Source organism: Pseudorca crassidens, chromosome 10, assembly GCF_039906515.1.
Source record: "Pseudorca crassidens isolate mPseCra1 chromosome 10, mPseCra1.hap1, whole genome shotgun sequence".
Classification (NCBI taxonomy): Eukaryota; Metazoa; Chordata; class Mammalia; order Artiodactyla; family Delphinidae; genus Pseudorca; species Pseudorca crassidens.
In genome coordinates this window covers 56,622,744-56,642,317 of record NC_090305.1, presented here as the reverse complement: position 1 = coordinate 56,642,317, position 19,574 = coordinate 56,622,744, and the positions used below count along the sequence as shown (strand labels likewise).

General features: G+C 37.0%; 1 long non-coding RNA gene across 1 annotated transcript in view; it reads right to left on the bottom strand.

The window, feature by feature from the left end:
* The window catches only part of LOC137233080 (uncharacterized), a 149,362-nt gene that overhangs the window by 77,155 nt on the left and 52,633 nt on the right, over nucleotides 1-19,574 (bottom strand). The gene's annotated exons all lie outside the window — the stretch shown is intronic.

Genomic DNA, 19,574 nt, shown 5'->3' with positions numbered 1-19,574 from the left:
CATCACTATTTGCAGTAGCAAAGAAGCTGAAGCTACCCAAGTGTCAATCAATGGATAAATGGATAAACAAAATGCTGTACATACATACAATGGAATATTTGTCTGTCTTAGAAACTGAAAGGAATTCTGATGCATGCTATAATATGGATGAATCTTGAGGACATGATGCCAAGTGAAACAAGCCAGACACAAAAAGACAAGTACTGTATAATTCCACTTTATACGAGGTTCTTAGAGTAGTCCAATTCAAAGAGACGGAAAGCAGAATAATGGTTGCCAGGGGGCGGTGGGAGGGGAGAATGGGGTGTTATTGTTTAATAGGTAGTGTCCGTTTTGCAGAATAAAAAGAGTTATGGGGATGGATGGTGGTGACAGTTGCCCAACAATGTAAATGTACTGAACACACTATTGAACTGTAAATTTAGAAGTGGTTAAGATGATAAATTTTAGGCTATGCATTTTTTTACCACAGTAAAGAAAAAGTATCAACAATGTGTTGAGAGGAAGGAGACATGGTGTCAACAGATCAGAACAGAGCCTGTGATAGTGTAGATCAGGTATAAGAGCTAGGAATTGTTGACTTGTTAAGACCACATGAAAATATTATACAGATTTAAGGGATTTATTACTTCTCAGGTGGGGTGAAGAGATGAAGAGCATAGAAAATCTTGCCCTCTGCAACTGCTCAGATTGAAAAGACTAATAAAAAACTGCTTTCCCTGGCTTTTTAGAAAGGGCAAATGCTAACTACTCATACATAGATTCTTGTCTTCTCCTTTCAAGTATGTTGTGAGCCAGCATCTTGAAATTAGCAAAAGGTAACCACACAGCAATTAATGATTTGACTCTGTTTTCTGGTTAAAGGTAATTTCAGTCATGTGTTTATCTGATATAGCATTATCAGCACTACTTTAAAAATAAACAGAGGGTCAAGGAATTGAAGAAATATACATGGTAGGAATTACCAGTGGAAGAGATGAATAACTGCTTATTTCTCTCACGTTCTTAATCTTGAGTACATGGTACTACAACGTTATGTTTCTTTTCTATAACTTCTATTAGAACCAATCTTCTTCACGCATCTATGTGGGCTTTGGAAATGCAGAAAATAAAACATACCAATTCATGGGAAGCAGCTATTTATAAACTCACTTGAACTCCTTTCCATATGACTCACCCAGGCAGTTCATTCTTTTAATTTTTTTTTCCTTTGAACATTTAATTTAATTAATTAATTTATTTATTAGAGTAAGTCCTTGTTGGTTATCTATTTTTAATATAGCAGTGTGTACATGTCAATCCCAAACTCCCAATCTATCCCTTCTCCCCCGGTAACTATAAATTCATTTTCTAAGTCTGTGAGCCTATTTCTATTTTGTAAATAAGTTCATTTGTATCTTTTTTTTTTTTTTAGATTCTACATATAAGCGATATCATGTGATATTAGACAGTTAACTCTTTACTGCTTTCCTCAACACTGGCTGTAGTCAAAAACTTCATAAATAGCTATGCTGCAGTAGACAAAACCTTGCCTCGGAATACAAAAAGATGTGGATTCATTCATTACCTGGTTCTGCCAAATGTGAAGTACATTAGTGTGGGCAAGATGTAATCACTGCAATTAAGTTTCCTCATCTGTAAATGAGTCCATGTACCTCATAAAGTTGCTCCAACAGTTAAACGAGATAACATATGTGCAAGCACTCAAACAGTAAAATGCCATGCAAATGTAGGCTATAATTGTCATCGAAGTCCCCAGAAATCTGGGAGGAAGTACCTTAATCAAGAGTCAGAGTACACAAAGAATACTTTTAAAAAATCCTAAAAATAGCATCTTTCAATGCATTATATATTGAAATAAACATTCAGAGATTAAAACATGAGGATATTTCCTTAGTCATTTATTTTGAGAATAGTAGAGAAATAAGAGACCTTTCTGCTCTCAGAATACTTTTTTTAATATTCTGAATATTTTTCAGAATATTCAGTGTTCTAGGCCTTAAATTCTTATCAAGGAAATATTTCTTTCCTTCTTTCATACATAAGAATTATAACTTAGAATCACAGAATTTCAAGTTGAGCCTATAAATATTTTATTTATCTATAACAGTGAAATAATGAAAACCTTGATTTTGATAGATTCGGTTCTGCTTAATGCTGGAAGATCAGAGGCCAATCTGGATTCTAATCATTTCTGTAGATGATTTTGTTCAAATTCTTAAATTTTTATAACCTCATTTTTCTATCTGTTAAAGCGAGGGGCAATTTGTTCCTGTCCTAGTTTAGATTCTCCACAAACAATGCCTGAGGCATAGATTTGGGTGCAGATATTCTATTGGGGAGGTAACTGCAGAAAGAAGAGTGAGGAAGATAGGATAATGAAACAGTAAGGATGAAGACAAGGAAAGGGGCATCTGTGACCCTAAACTAAAGCTCCATGACCCTCGGAATTGTCCAAGGAACCATGTGGAATGCTTCTTCAAAAAGATCCCTCCAGAGGGAGGAAAGCTGAGGGGTTACTCCCAAGTGGCACCTGTATCCTGGTTGAGTGGCTAATAAGGCTTTAGGGATAATCTGAAAGATAGAAAAGCAGAAAGCCACCAGAGCATGCATTCGTGGGGAGGTGCTGGCAGAATGCAGTGAAAACAAGTGGGCTGGGTGGATGTGGGGCAGGAACAAAAATGTTTCCTACCTTATTGGTTGCTATGAGGATTAAGTAACTTGATACGTATGTACTTAGAAAGGTGCCCTGCACATTGTAAGAGCCATAAGTGGTAGCTGAAGTTTTTCCTAGACTAAGAGATTTGTTTATAGATATTACTAATTGGTAAGGGTCTTGCTCTTTTCTATGCCTTCTTTCCTGTACTCTATTGCTAAGTATATCTTTCCATGCTTTACATGATCACTCTTCCCTTACCATTAGCATTTTATAAAATGTATTATCTCATCTATGTTGTCTTATTTAAATGGCAATCCATTTGAAAAACATGATCAAGTGCTTCACTCAATTTTGCATAACTGTGAGGACCTAGAACAATTTTATGTATAAAAAGATGTTTAATAAATGTTATGTGTTTCATCATGGTTATAAAATGAAATGTCTTTCAATTGCCCTCACCACTGAGTTCTACCTGTGTTTAAAACACATGGCCTTATTACTTCAATGAATATTCAAATTCATAGCTCCCATTAGCATTGCAGACAACTGCTGGCCTAGTTTTCCTGGATATTAATGGAAGTTCAGATCTTTTAATGAGCTTAATACAGGAAGAATTTTGGTATTCACATAAACTATTGCCCCTCTCTTAGCCTAAGGCTAGAGAGAAAATAGTCACCATTACAAACTAGACAGATAACTTCAAAGATACTTAACTGTCAGAAAAGTCATTATGACACAATCAACAAACGCACAGTCATTTTTGGTGTATTTCACGCACCAGTTCTTGGACACCACTTTCTTCTCTTGGTCTCCTCCTATCTCACTGATAGATCCATCTAATGCTATTTTTCCTTGTTGCTTTGATTTTTAATTTGTGGACAACATCAGGGCTCAATCTTCGGAAGGATTCTCTGTTCCATCAATCTACATTCATTCTCCAGCCAAGGCTTCTCTCCTAAACTTTAGGTGCATATAAGTTAACATGTTCTCAACATCTCCACTTCAATGGTGTGGTAGATTTTCTTTTTTTTAAGCCACCATTTCTTCCCTGTGTAGAGGGTTTTAGTTTGAATTGATGAAAATGTTTGGAATTAGATGTGGTGGTTGCACAAAATTGTAATACACTAAATGCCACTGAATTGTTCACTTTAAAATGGATAATTTTAAGCATGAGAGTTTCACCTCAATTTAAAAAAATGCTTCAATGGGTTCTCATGTCACTCAGAGCAATTATCAAAATCCTCACAAAGACCTCATGTTCCTAGAGGCTGTAGCCTCTGCTTCCTCTCATCCTCTGCTCTCTCTTCTCTCCACCATAAGTTTCGTCACTATTTGTCAAATATTCCTGGTACTCGCTCATCTTAAGAGTCATGCGTTCTTGATTTCTCTGGTCTGGATTGCCTTTTCCCTAGATATTAACATAGCTCACTTTCCACTGCCTTTCAGCTATACAGATGAATATACAATATTTTATCTTTAATTTTGGGGTTTTGTTCTAGTCTATTTAGTCTGTATAGAAGGGAAGGAAGTAACATGCATGATGTCAAAATGTTGGGAATACCTAGCTCCATCTGGATAATTTTCCCTGATCCTGAGTAGGTACATGATGATCTAATCTGCCAAAACCTCTCAAGAAAAAGAATATGAGACCTCCAAAGACAAACATGTACACATTGAAAGTAAAGATCGCAAAGGAAGGCTCATTTTCTCGTACATGCTGATGATGTCCTAGGTGCCTGGGATATGTGTTGTTATGGTGATGAGGGGGAGATGAACTAGGACAGGATTGTAATATTGTATGGGCACATTTTAGTTTTGTCTTAATTCTACTCTTGAGAAAGGCTATAAACATTCTAGATCCTGATTGCATTATACTACCAGAAATCATGGCATCTTTAAAATTTTCTTGATCCATACGGGATTTAGTTTGCTACATGTCACTTTAGAAACTCAGAAGAGCTATTGAAATTAAGCACGGTACCCAGAGGAGGCAACAAAATGTTTTTCATGAAATTAGCCAAAGACAATTAAAGGTTTAATACGCGCAACCCAGCCCATAGTAAGAGGCGTCTTACTGGAAGATATACATGGAAACAAAAGCTGGAAATTTATTCTAGCTGGAGTGGAGAATACCGTCTAATTTATAAGTAGTGATAATCCAAATCTACCTCAGGCTATAGATATCAACACCTATATTCATAATTTTACAAGTATTCTTTCTCTCTATTTTTGTTCCTCTTTCTTTTTGTCCCTGTACGGATAAAGGCATTCTATAAATTCCCCTAGATATTTACATGTTTCCGTGGATGAAAACTGCTTGTTTCCATACCTTGGTAAGTATAGCAAGTGTTATCAGTGAGTCACCTGTGGACTGGTAGTGAATCAACTCCAAATTCAGGGAGAGTGATGGCCCTGGTACCAATAAGGCATGGGATTTATGAGAAATGGAGTCCAGTATATTCAGGGATCATTTTTCCATCTAGAAACTCTTTTCCACCTTCAAGACTATTTATTTTGTTTGATTAGATATCCAGGAACTCAGCTCTGAGTTTAAAATGTAAAATGTGTTGCTCTTTCCATGTGTCCAGTTTCCCCTTGACTTTTTAAAAATCTCTTGACTAAAACAGAATATTTCAACTCTTATAGCTCTCAGTGTATGATGGAGCTTATATAACATCCTGTGTAGGCAGAGTTTTACCTTAAGCCCAAGTCTGTAGCTGATCTGAATGCTGATCACCACACTACCAGTGAGATCTACACACAGAACAGCAGCAAACTTCCCGATTCAAGTGTAATCACTTATTTTGTATATGCATATGCAGGTTAATTTTTCAGAAAAAGTACATGTTGGGCCTAGTTGAACAATTATTCCCTTGTTTTAAAATTCCTTTGAAAGAAAAGAAAAAAAATAGTTTTCAAGCTTTTGAACATATGTCCTATATCTACAACCAGAAGTTTTGTTTAAGGGTTTAGCTCATTATTAGCTTCTAAAATATATGACAAACTGCAATTAAATTATTGGAACAAAGAAACAAGGATACTCTGTTATATAGGTTGTAGGTATCCAATAAGTGTTTGAATATATGTTTTAAAATTATGGGTCACTTTTGACACAGCTAGGCATTTAGTAAATATTTGAATGAATGCAAGAATAGAGAGAGTATGACTTTAGTATGTTTCTCTCGATCAGAGACTGAGTTCTCTTGACTTCATTCTTTTCACACACAATAACTTTCTCTGTGGTATGACTCACACTCAAAAGCCAGAAACAAATATCTATATATCCATCAATTCACTTATTTATCCATTCATCCATTCAATCATTTGTTTGTTCAACTAACTGAGTCATTCAACAAATATTTATGAGAACTGACGATGCCAAGCACTGTTCCAGGTGTCGGTAATCAAGGATCATGGAACAAATGAGGACAGTATATAGCATGACATGAACTAAAATGAGGGAAAGTACGAATTGTATGTGACCTCATAGTAGGGGCAAATAATCTCCAGTTGGTGAATCAGGTCAGGCTGTCAGAAATAGGTAACATCTTAGTAAGTCTACAAGTGAGTAGGGGTTAGACAAGTGAGTAAAAATCTTGGATGGCCAAGGACGTTTCAGATAAAATAGAAGGAATAACACACATTTCAGCACATTGGGGAATTGGTGGGAATTCCCTATAACTATAGCACAAAACCCAATACTATGAGGGTTCAGTGTTCAAACGGGACCTCTTTGGAAGCAAACCAGGGGTTTTGCAAACCATTTTCTTCCCCCTGTGTTCGCATAACATTTTATTTATAGTTCACTTAGCAGATTTTATAGTGTATTAATAGTTTTTTCCCTTTGTCTGTCAAGATAAACCTTCCTAAGTACTGACTTCATACAGAAGTCTTGGGATCGTGGAAAAGAAGAGCAGTAATGACTAGCGATTAGGGCGATTAGGATTCATGTGTGTTTACTATGATTGCTCTTATAGAATATCTGATTTCTTCATTTCTAGAGCCTCTCTGTCTGCGTAGGCCTTCCTAAACAGATTGTTCCCCACTGGCTTCCCTGATTTTCTCACCTGGGCTAAATGTAACCTGCTTAAAAATCCAGAACCTGCTCCTGTGTACTTTAGAAACCTGGGCCATGACAAAATGCCCAGGCTTCCTCTAAGATAGGTTAGATGTGCAGCTTGGGAAAGTAACTGAGTAAAAGCCCTATTTCAGTTAATGCAAATACACTCAGAGAAGGAGTTAAGAACCTATGAGAACTTTCTAATGAAGGAGCTGAAGCCTCAGGGCCACAGAAGAGTATATGAGAGTTGGAGAGGACATCAAAGGCTTTGGGTGGGGCAGAGCATCTAGAGTGGTTTCAGCTGATGGTGCTGAGGACGATAGAAGGTGGGGGAGTTTATACTTCAGGCAGTGAATGATGGACATGGTGGCAAATTAGACTCAACAGTGCCAGATGTAGAGCCAATCTAAGGTCTGGGACTTACAATGCCCAGACTTGAGAGCTGACTCCCAGAGAACCCAGAAGCCACTCTGCCCAGATGACCTAGCTTATAATTGCAGATTAAAAGCAAGTCTTGTGAAAATGATGATATCTTGAGCTTTCCTATGGTTGTTATGTGGCCTTGACAATGACTATACCATGCAGTCCAAATATGCTTAACATGATTTTAAGTGTCCTCAGACACCCGTCCCAGCTTGGTGTATTCCAGGGCTTTACTCACAAACGTTGTGTTCCATTCAGACAAAACCACTGCTTATACCCGTAACACCAATCCATTTCCCTGCCCGAGGGTACTGAACTGGTAGGGTTTGCTGTTCTGATTCCCTTTTCACGAACTGTTTCCAATTCTACCTTCTGTGGTAAACTTTGTGCAATGTACTCTGTGCTCCAATAGTGCTTTGTATAACAGATCGCTGTGGTTGCATTGTCATCCATATACATGTTTGTTTCCAATAACCAGTCTTTTTCAACTTTACTATTTTTCTGTTTTAACCACAAAGTTCACTTACGCAACATACTCCCCAGGGAGTATTCAACATTGCAAGCTATTTCTCATTCTATCTCGATAATGCAATTACTTCCACATTTAAGACAGTGTATTAGAATCATGGGAGTGAAAATTACATTATTAAAAGGAAAACTTTGAATTTATTTTATATAATAGGTAAGTCACCAGTGAACTTTAATGTTTTGACAGATAATGGGAAGGTGTTGTGAAATGCCTTATAACTCACCAGTTAGAGGATGAGGATGCCCAGTGACAGCTGCCTTTGTGCTGTGTCCCAGGCTGGATACAGCTCCTGATATACTGTCAGAGCTCAGCACATGTATGCAGAATGATTTTAGGGAAAAATGAGTGAATTAACTACTTGGTTTGTTAACATTATATTCTCATTTGAAGCTATGCTCAAGAGGACACAACTTCTAGGGAACCTGACGACATCATCGAAGTCCTGAATGTTCTGAATAATTAGATACCTGGTTCAAACTCCCAAAACCTCCAATTAAGAATCTGAAATCATAGGCTGTGAAGATGAGGTGCCTGTGTATTATAACGTGTATATAGACCTGCGGTGCAAAGGATACAAACAAAAACTCCCCTATCTCTCTTGCTGAGTTTCATTCAGGGAAAACATAGCTGTTTAGCACAGAAACTTCAACCATCATGCAGTGGGAGACGCAGACAGTGGCTGTGTGTACAGAACTACTGAAAATGCCTTGAACCAAGGGCAGGTCATCAAAGGCCAGGGTGAGAATTATGACCGCTGGACCAGTATGACATAGACCTTTCAGGAGAATGAAATGTCTTCATTATGAGCAATCCCTCTGGGCTCTTCCAATTGAGATCACTGACTCTGACAAGAACCCATTTCAGTTCCTTTCAATTGAGGACAATGTCAGAATGATGAAACCACAGATTTTATAGAGAGTGAGAGGAACAGAATATTCTGCACTTTGTCAGTCTTGGTGTGGAGCAGTGGGTGGAGCAGGAGAAAGGCTTGGGGAACCTATTACCTGGGTTTGTTGTCCAGCCGCACCACCTCCATGCAGAGCAACACCGGGAATGCTACTTAAAGGGGCTGTCACTCTCCTTATTTGTGATGCCTAGATAACAATGCCTGCCCTGGAGGGGTGATGTAAGTGGCAGTGATAATGGTCAGTGTGTCAGACACTGCAAGTGTTTGACAGCACAGAGCTCTCATTAACACTGAAGAAGTGCTTCGATTATATATAAAAGAAGGAAAATATATAGTGCGTCCTCTTTGAGAAGCAATGGGTTTTCATCAATAGCAGAGACTTGAACTGGGCAGCCAGAATACCCTTTTATCTCATGAGTGAACTAGAAGAGGCTCACCAAGTCACTCTGTTGGGTTAAGTCGTTGCAGCCCCATCCTAGTATTCCCATGCAGCATCAAGTGTTCACGATATGCCTGATGAGTTACTCCTCTGCCATATTAAATCATCAGTGCTTGTTCTATGCTTTTTCAAATTTTCTGATTTTACATTTTTCTGTTAATCCGTATTCATTTGTACCAACTCAATCAAAAGATTTTTCATCGCCTTTTCCTAATCTTACCACTTCCTAACGTGGGCATTTCCCTTAAATTTCCTCAAAAATGCCTAGAGCCCAGAGCTAACTTAGGTTCTCAGGGTCGTTTGATTTTTGAGGGCCTTCTCACTCATCTTCAGGCGCTTTTGTGTTCATTTCTGCTTTTTCTTTCCCACAGTATGGCTGTAAATCTACGGTTTTCAGAATGCAATGTTTTTCATGCTGCTTACTGATTAGATGAGAAAAGACACCAACTAGTCTTTCCAGCATTGAGAAAATTTTAGGATAGCTAAGGGCAGTGATCTCTTTCATCAGGACTGCTATCACACTGTCGGACTTCTCTCTCATTTGAACTGCAAGATGTGTATAAGTTCTCGAGCTAAGGCCTTTGAGTTCTTTCTCTTTTTTTGAATACTTTTTTTGAATTTTATTTTTTATACAGCAGGTTCTTATTAGTTATCTATTTTATACGTATTAGTGTATATATGTCAATCCCCATCTCCCAATTCACCCCACCACTGCCACCCCACCCCTCCCCCACCACTCTCCCCACTTGGTGTCCATACATTTGCTCTCTACACCTGTGTCTCTATTTCTGCCCTGCAAACTTGTTCATCTGTACCATTTTTCTAGGTTCCACATGTATGCGTTAATATATGATATTTGTTTTTCTCTTTCTAACTTACTTCACTCTGTATGACAGTCTCTAGATCCATCCATGTCTCTACAAATGACCCAATTTTGTTCCTTTTTATGGCTGAGTAATATTCCATTGTATATGTGTACCACATCTTTATCCATTTGTCTGTCGAAGGGCATTTAGGTTGCTTCCATGATCTGGCTATTGTAAATAGTGCTGCAATGAACATTGGGGTGTATGTATCTTTTTGAATTATGGTTTTCTCTGGGTATATGCCCAGTAGTTGGATTTCTGGGTCATATGGGAATTCTATTTTTAGTTTTTTAAGGAACCTTCCTACTGTTCTCCATAGTGGCTGTATCAATTTACATTCTCACCAACAGTGCAAGAGGGTTCCTTTTTCTCCACAACCTCTCCAGCATTTGTTGTTTGTAGATTTTCTGATGATGCCCATCCTAACTGGTGTGAGGTGATACTTCACTGTAGTTTTGATTTGCATTTCTCTAATAATTAGTGATGTTGAGCAGCTTTCCATGTGCTTCTTGGTCATCTGTATGTCTTTTTTGGGGAAATGTCTACTTAGGTTAAGAACTCTTATCTCACCCCACCCACTGCCCTTTTGAGCCTAGGTCTCCCCTTCGATATTCATAGTCCTGTTTTGATACTTTTGCCTCTTTGTGGTTTTTATACATTTTCTCTGACTTTAAGAGAATAACATCATTTTAAAATCTTTTAAACAACTCATTAATAATTTTGTTAATCATAAATAATAAATCCTTTAAACAAAACAGAACCAATATTAACCCATACTGAGCCCCATTAGTCATTTATATAATCTCCCACAGTTTCACCACTCATGATGAACTTTAACCTATTTCCAAAACCATGACTTAATAACTTTCTTTGAGTGATTAATTTTTCATGCACAAATGGGTGACTCATCAAATTAGAAATGAACCTAATGTCCAAATGTTTGACTTTTGCTATTTGCCATCCAATTTCTTTTGTGGGTGTGTGATGGCAAAACTATGAATTCATACGGCCTGCTTTATTCATATTGAAGGCACTCTGCCAGTTTCCCATTCTTAATATTTTTCGAGGGTATTCAATACTACATTTTACTGATGGTTATCTTCCTGGGCAGAAGTTTCTAGTACCCTCAAGAGTCTGTTCTCTCCATATTCTCCAATATGCTAACATTCTTTCATTTTCTAAGAATAAATATGCATGGCTCAGTAAATATGCTGGCCAATCCCCTAAATAACTCAGGGTGATACGGATCTTCCAACGACTGCCAAGTAAGGAATTCCCTTATCTTCATGTTGGTTAGAGCAATTTTTGCAATGTCTTCATTACTCCCTAATTGTCTATATTTCTTTGCTTCATTTCTCTTGTTAAAGGCAGATTTTAAAAAATGAGTTCAATAACTCAGCCATTTTAGAGTCATCATTAATTTCATGCCCTTCCTCATTAATTAGTGGACCTATTTTCTTGTGGCTTTCTTCTCCCTCTGGGTTTAAAAAAAAATTCTTCTCGTTTATTTTAACCCTTTAATCACACTCCACCATGACCTTTATGTCTTCCTTAGCAACACAAATAACATCTCAGTGAAAAATGCTTTTTGTTCTCTAGTTCCTCATCATTCCTGAAATAAGTGCTCTTTTTTTTTTTTTGCTCTGAAAAGTTGCACCATTACTGATCAAATTTTAAAAGGCTTCTTATTCAGAGGAAATTTATAGGTAATTTCTTTAAAGAAATGCTAAAAAATGCTGTGTCTTCTACAGTAAGGCAGCATTTATATCTTTGAATTAAAATGTTGAAAAAAGGCCTAAGAACAAGCTTTTTTTTTTTTTTTGGTAAAATTGTTTTCACTTCATCATACATTAAATTTCTGCAGCTCAACAACCCTCTCACCTTCAAAGTGGTCTTAGTGTCGTATTAACAGTCCATACTTCTCCAGAATTCAATAAAAGCCATGGCACCATTTTTTTTCTTCTCCTATGACATGTGTGGTTTCCCAAATATTAAGATAGTTTTTATAATACATGAAAGTATGAATATTAAAAATGAAAATTAAAAATATGCTCTTATAATTTGAATGCTGGAATACAAATTAGATGCTCAGCTCAATATTTTAACCATAATTTCGACTTTCTGAAAATATATCCTAAGTTAAATGGTTTTCTATTTACCATGGTCTTACCTGAGGGGTCAGTAGTGTGAGTGCCTACATGCAAGTTCTCTGTAGCATTTTTCATTCTTTCAAAATGTCACTGTCTTCCATTTCCTTCCTCTCATTCAACTTAAAATCTGTTGTTTCTATGCTAATATCAGCATAATAACATGAAACAGAAATGAAACTGAAATTCCCCTGACCTGGACGTATATCCCAATTGTTCCATTTCTAGGTGTAAGCTATAGAGCAGCTTACATAAAGTTCTAGAGATTCAGTCTCAACTGTAATATGGGAATTACTGGTAACTAGCCACAATAAGGGGCACTGTAAAGCTTAAGTAAAATAATCAACAAATGTTCTCCTGTTGTGGTTGTTTTGTCAGTGGTTTTATGTGTTCCGTCTTCTTTAATCTATGGTATTTTTTTTGAGCTAGTTGGATACTGAAATAATAATGAAGGAAGTAAAGCACACAGAAAGTGTGACTTTTCTTCATCATTAATCTGTCAGTCACAGAGTTAGGTCACTACGACATCAAGTTTCAAGCTCCAAAAGATCTTAGAAATAGTTCAGTTCAACTCCCTCATATTTTTAGAAGAGGAAAAATTTCTAGAACCCCAAACTCATCCAGCCTCACCATCATCTCTAACTTCCTACTGACTCTCAGAAAGAACCATTAGGGGACTAGAATAGGAGAGAGGTTTCAATACCAGAAAATGCCTTAAATTGGTGAGAAAGTTACTGCAGACTTTTCAAATCATTATTATAAAAATCTATTCCAATGACACATTAACAATTTCCACGGATAGTTGGATGAATCACAAATATTCTGTAAGTATAATCTAAAACAGCTTTCCCCATAGTTTGTTTCAGGGAACAATATTTCTACAAGAAGTTACACACACAGAGATTGCCTTGAAACTTCAGAGATGCTGAACTGAGCTAAACCAAACAAGTCTGCTACTTCCTGAAAACTCTAAACATCTTAAAAGAATTGTGCTGCTTGTGTGTGTGTGTGTGTGTGTATGTGTGTGTGTGTGAGAGAGAGAGAGAGAGAAACAGAGAGAGAGAGACAGAGAGAGAGGGAGAGAGAGGGGATGAGAGGGGATGGGTGTGCTTGGGGTATTACAGTACTGTGTTGTACACAAAGTTAATTCACCATAAACTGTTTGAGAAACACAAAAATTGTCTTTTTGTCTGCACAACTCAGAACATTTGCTTAACCTGTCAGTAGATGATCACAGTAAAAAAAAAAAAAAAATCAATGAAACAGGGTATTTGACATGAATATAAATAAGAGCAAATAGAATTTTTTGAATAGGTTTCTAGACTTTTCTACTAGACATTTTGGTATCAGGAAGAAACTGTCACTGTCATCTTAAAATAATCTGACCACACTGAACTTTTAAAAATCCATCTACAAAAAATGTGAAACTAAAGCTTTCACCTTTAATCTCTTGACATTTATGGAACAAGATGATGCAGCTGTAATGAACCTCACCACTGACCGTTTCAGTAATGTGGGGAGGCATCATTAGTTTATGATAACAAGGGGCGGGGTTGTCAGGCTTTCCCCCGAACTGAGAAGGTGAAGTCTAATTAGTCATATAACTGTTTTATTTTCCTTGGTAATGAGCATATGCCAAGGAGCTGATTGCAAAAAGGTACATTTTTTAGAAATCTAAAAAATACATCAAATGTGAAACACAGTTGTTTCAAAATCTCTTCTCCAAGACCCACGTTGATTTTCACACCATATTAATTAGAAGAGCTTTAAACTCTGCAGCTTTTTTTTTTTTTTTTGGAGGTTTAAAAAACTCTCATAATCTAACCTATATTACCTTGTACCTGCCTTTTCCTTTTCAGTCAGGGATATTCATAAATATAATATGAACTGCTATGACTTTCTAATAATACCCAGCAAATGCTGTGTATGCAATAGGATCTTTAAAATACCCAATAACTGGATTTCTCATGAGTTGGTAGGCGGGAACACAGGCAGTAGGTATTACCGGTTTCAAATTGTCTACATTCCTGTAAGTGGCTAATATTCTGCCTCCATAAATAAAGGGATATATTATAACATTCCTCTCTGGCAGTTCTTAGGATGAGTCTGAATCTTTCACCCCTTTTTGACAGGATCTAATTTCTGTTCTTTTCAGCAGCTCCACTGACCTCCTATACTCTCTCCTGTGCTGCAGAGTTTCACGTGGCTGCTGCTCTCCCAATCTCCATACATTAAAGATGCATTTATACTTTTTTTTTTTTTACAGTGCTCTGAACATAATTACAAAAGCTTTGAACCTAGAATCAAAAACGAGTGGTTTGATCACATAAAAGCTAATTTCTGAAAACCACTACACACAGAGATTCAAAGTCAAAGGGAGGACAAACTTAGAACTCTTCAGGTGCAGCCAGGGGAAAAAAAATATTTTCTAAACCGACCCACAGAAAAGTTTTTTATGCGCAGCAATTCAAGACTCTGGCCACATCTACCTATTGTTGTCTAAGCCTGTTGAAGTCCCATTATTCAGTCTGCTGAGTTTTTTCATTATAGGTAACTAATGTGCCATTTCTATTTAATAACATTCTCCTTCAATTTCCTTTTGTAATTGGAGTACATGATCAACCATTTAATCGAAAAAAATTTAAAATGTAATATAGCAGCCACTTTTAAGAGTCAAAAAGCAAGTACAGAGCTCTCTTACTGTTATCCACAAATGCTTCCAATGTACTCAGTGTGATAATCTTATCATTTGCGTGCAAATTCAACTCCAGTAACTGCAAGGAGGGTAACAGCTGGCTGTATTTGTTCCCTCCCTTTAAACTCTAAACAACAAAGTTTTGTATCCTATTGCAGGTAAGAGAAACTCTGCTCGAAATGCTCTTCCCTTCCAACCCTTTACCTGATGACTTACACTGCTCTTTCAAGACTTCTCATGCTATCACCTTTCATGGAAATGTTTCCCTCACCTTTTGGTAAGGTCAGAGATACTACTTCTGTTTTTCAAGATAGTCCCTGGGCTGCCCATTACCAAATCAACCCTAATAACATTAGTTTCAATTATTTCCTTGTCTGTTTCCCTACTAAGCTCTGAATTTCTCATAAATATATATAAATCCTTTAAGGCACAAAGCTTTTTCTGGCTGGGGGCAGAAGATGTCAGAGATTCAAGGTGTAAGAAGGACTCAACTCACTTTCTAGTTTAAAGATGGAGAAGCTGTGTGAGATGCAATACAGATGGCCTATATTACTGAGAGAATCCCCCAGCTGAGAAACAAGAACCTCTGTCCTACAACCACAAAGAACTGAACTCAGCCAACAATCTGAGTGAGAACATGGAAGTAAATTATTCACCAAATCATTCTGATAAGAGACCAGCCCAGATGAAACCTTAATTTCAGCCCTGTGAAACCCTATGCAGAGGGTCCAGTCAAGCCCATCTGGATTCTGGTCTACAGGACTGTGACCTAATAAATGGGTATTGTTTTTATTCCACTAGGTTTTGGTAATTTGTTATCAAGCGTTAAACAGTTATATAGATTTATTGCTTATTATCCTAAAATTTTTATCAAATGAGAATTTGAGAATATACTAAATGTTCAAAAGTTGTTGATTAGGCTAACCAAGAAAAAATAGAGAGAACAACATATTACTAATATCAGAAATGAAAGGGGGGACATCGCTACAGACCCCATGGACATTAGAAGGATAATAAAGGAATATGAACAACTCTATGTCCACATATTTGATAACCTGGATGAAAGGGAATAATTCCTTGAAAGACACAAGCTGCCAAAACTCACACAAGAAAAACTATAAAATCTGAATAAGCCTTTACCTATTACAGAAATTGAATCAATAATTAATAACCACCCAAAAGAGGAAGCACCAGGCCCATTTGAGTTTACTGGTGAATACTGCTAAACATTTAAGGAAAAAATTATACTCTTTCAGAGGACAGAGGCAGAGGGAATACATTCTAACTTACTCTGTGATGCCAGCATTACCCTAATACCAAAATCAGGCAAAGATATAACAAGAAAAGTATAGACCAATATCTCTCATAAAGATACATAAAAAAAATCCTTAACAAATTATTAAATTGTATCCAAGAATGTACAAAAATAATTGTACATCACACCAAGTGTGATTTATCCCAGGTATGAAAGGCCAATTCAACAGTCAAAAACCAATTATTGTAATCCATCACATTGACAAGCCAAAAAGATAAATCACATAATTACATCAATAGATGTAGAAACAGCATCTGAAAAAAACCAACACCCATTAATGATAAAAACTCTCAGTAAACTAGGAATCAAAGTGAATTTCCTCAACTTAATAAAGACAATATACAAAAACCTACAGATAGCATAATACTTAATAGTAAGAAACTCTGTACTTTTCCACTAAAATCAGATACAGGGCAAGAATGTCCCCTCTCATTATTCCTTTTGAGCACTATACTAGAAGTTCTAGCTAATGCAGTAAGACAAGGAAAGGGAATAAAAGGTATACAGATTAGACAGGAATAAATAAAACTGTCTTTATTCACAGATGACATGACATGATCACCTTTTATAGAATCCAAAAGAATTGGCCAAAAAACCCCCCTAGAACTAATGAGTGATTATTACAAGGTTGCAGGATACAAGTTAATATACAAAAATCAATCACTTCACTTTATACCAGAAATGAACAAGTGGAAGTTGAAATTAAAAGCACAATACCATTTACATTAGCATCCCCAAAATGAAATACTTATGTATAAATCTAACAAAATATGTACAATATCTATATGAGAAAAACTACAAAACTGTGATGAATGAAATCAAAGAATAACTAAATAAAGAAATAGTTCAGGCTCATGAATAAGAAGATTTAATTTTGTCAAGATGTCAGTTTTCCCAAAATGATCTATAGATTCAATGCCATCCCAATAAAAATCCTAGCAAGTTATTTTGTGGTAATTGGCAAACTGATTCTCAAATTTATAGGTAAGGCAAAAGACCCAGAATAGCCAACATAATATTAAAGGAAAAGAACAAAGTTGGATGACTGACACTACCAGATTTCAAGATTTACTATAAAGTACAGTGATCAAGACAGTGTGGTATTGGTAAACAGACAAACAGCTCAATGGAATAGAATTTAAAGCCCCCAAACAGACCTTCATAAATATAGTCAGCAGATCTTTGACAAAGGAACAAGGCATTACAGTGGAGCAAAGATAAAGATAAACTTTTCAACAAATGGTGCTGGAACAATGGACAGCCACATGCAGAAAAAAAGAATCTAGACATATATCTTACACCCTTCATAAAAACTAACTCAAAATGGATCTTAGACCTAAACGTAAAATGAAAACTATAAAACTAAATGATAACATAGAGGAAAAACTAGATGACCCTGTGTAGGGTGATACCTCTTTAGATACAACAAACATTAAAGGCATGATTCATTACAGAAGTAATTGATAAGCTAGAATTCATTAAAATAAAAAAAAAATTTCTCTTCTTTGAAAGACAATATCAATAGAATGAGAATACCACCAGAGACAGGAAGAAAACATTTGCCAAGACACATCTTAATATATCCACATATATATTCAAAGAATTTTTACAACTCACCATTAAGAAAACAAAAAACCCTTAAAAACTAAGATATACAGATTTCAAATAAACATATCAAAAGATGCTCCAAGGCGTCCCTGGTGGCGCAGTGGTTGAGAGTCTGCCTGCCGATGCAGGGGACACGGGTTCGTACCCCGGTCCGGGAAGATCCCACATGCTGCAGAGCGGCTGGGCCCGTGAGCCATGGCCGCTTAGCCTGCGCGTCCGGAACCTGTGCTCCACAACGGGAGAGGCCACAACAGTGAGAGGCCCACGTACCGCAAAAATAAAAATTAAAAAAAAATAATAATAAATAAAAAGATCCTCCACTTCATAGGTCATCATGGAAAGGCAAGTTAAAACAATTAGCTACCACTACATACCAGTTAGAATGGCCAAAATCCAAAACAATGACAACACTAAATGCTGATGGGATGTGAAGCAATAGGAATACATTGCTGGGAGGAATGCAGAATGGACAGTCACTCTGAAAGACAGTTTGGTGTTTTCTTACAAAACTAAACCTACTCTTATCATATAATCCAGCAATTGTACTCCTTGATATTTTACCCAAAGTAGTTGAAAACTTATGTACCCACAAAAACCTGCATATGGATGTTTATAACAATTTTATACATAATTACCAAAACTTGGAAGTAACCTTTCAGTAGGTGAATTAATAAACTGTGGTACATTTATACAATGAAATATTATTTAGCACTGAAAATAAATGACTATTACGCCACCAAAAGACACAGAGAAATCTGAAATGCATATTATTAGGTGAAAAAAGCTAAGGTGAAAAGGCTACTTACTATATGATTTCAATTATGTGACATTATGGAAAAGGAAAAAATATGGAGACAGTAAAAAGATCTCCAAAGTTTTCCAAAAGTGGTTGCCAGGGATTGGTGTCAGGGTAGAGCACAGAGGATTTCAGAGCAGTGTAAATTGTCCGTATGATACCATACTGACACATACAGGTCATTATACATTTGTCCAAACCCATCAAGTGAACCATAGGGACTTCTCTGGTGGCGCAGTGGTTAAGAATCCGCCTGCCAATGCAGGGGACACAGGTTCAAGCCCTGGTCCAGGAAGGTCCCACATGCCATGGAGCAACTAAGCCCATGTGCCACAACTACTGAGCCTGCGCTCTAGAGCCTGCATGCCACAGCTACTGAAGCCTGCGTGCCTGGAGCCCGTGCTCCGTAACATGAGAAGCCACCGCAATGAGAAGCCCACGCCCCGTAACGAAGAGTAGCCCCAGCTCTCCGCAACTAGAGAAAGCCCGCATGCAGCAACGAACACCCAACACAGCCAAAAATAAATAAATTAATTAATTTAAAAAAATCTTTAAAAATGCAACATGCAAAAAGATAAATGACCCTTAAAAAAAAAAGTGAACCATAACATAAACTATGGACTTTGGGTGATTATGATGTGTCCTTGTAGGTTCATCTATTGTAACAAAGGTACCACCCTGGTAGGGGATGTTCATAATGGCAGAGGCTATGCACGTGTGGGGGCACGGCTATATGGAAAGTCTGAATTTTCTGTGAACTAAATCTGCTCTAAAAAATAAAATCTTTAAAAAAATTTTTAATAGGAAAAAATATGTTCAACAGAGAGTTGAGGGAACATAGTAGATACTCTCGTTGCCTAACCTGACATCCACGCCTCTTCTCCCTTGGTAAAAAAACCAAATCTGTTTAGCCTGGCAATACGCTCATCCATAAGACTATTCTACCAAGTCCTTCTTGCAGCCAAATGTGGCCAAGTTTTGGCCAGCTATTTTTAAAAAGGAATGTTATTCTGGAAAGTCTTCCTAAAGGTAGGGGCCGTGTACTTTTTTGTCCATTTCTCCTTTCTCCTGCCTGCATGGTTTCCTGCAACACGATATGATGCCTTCAGCTCATCCTGCATCATAAGATA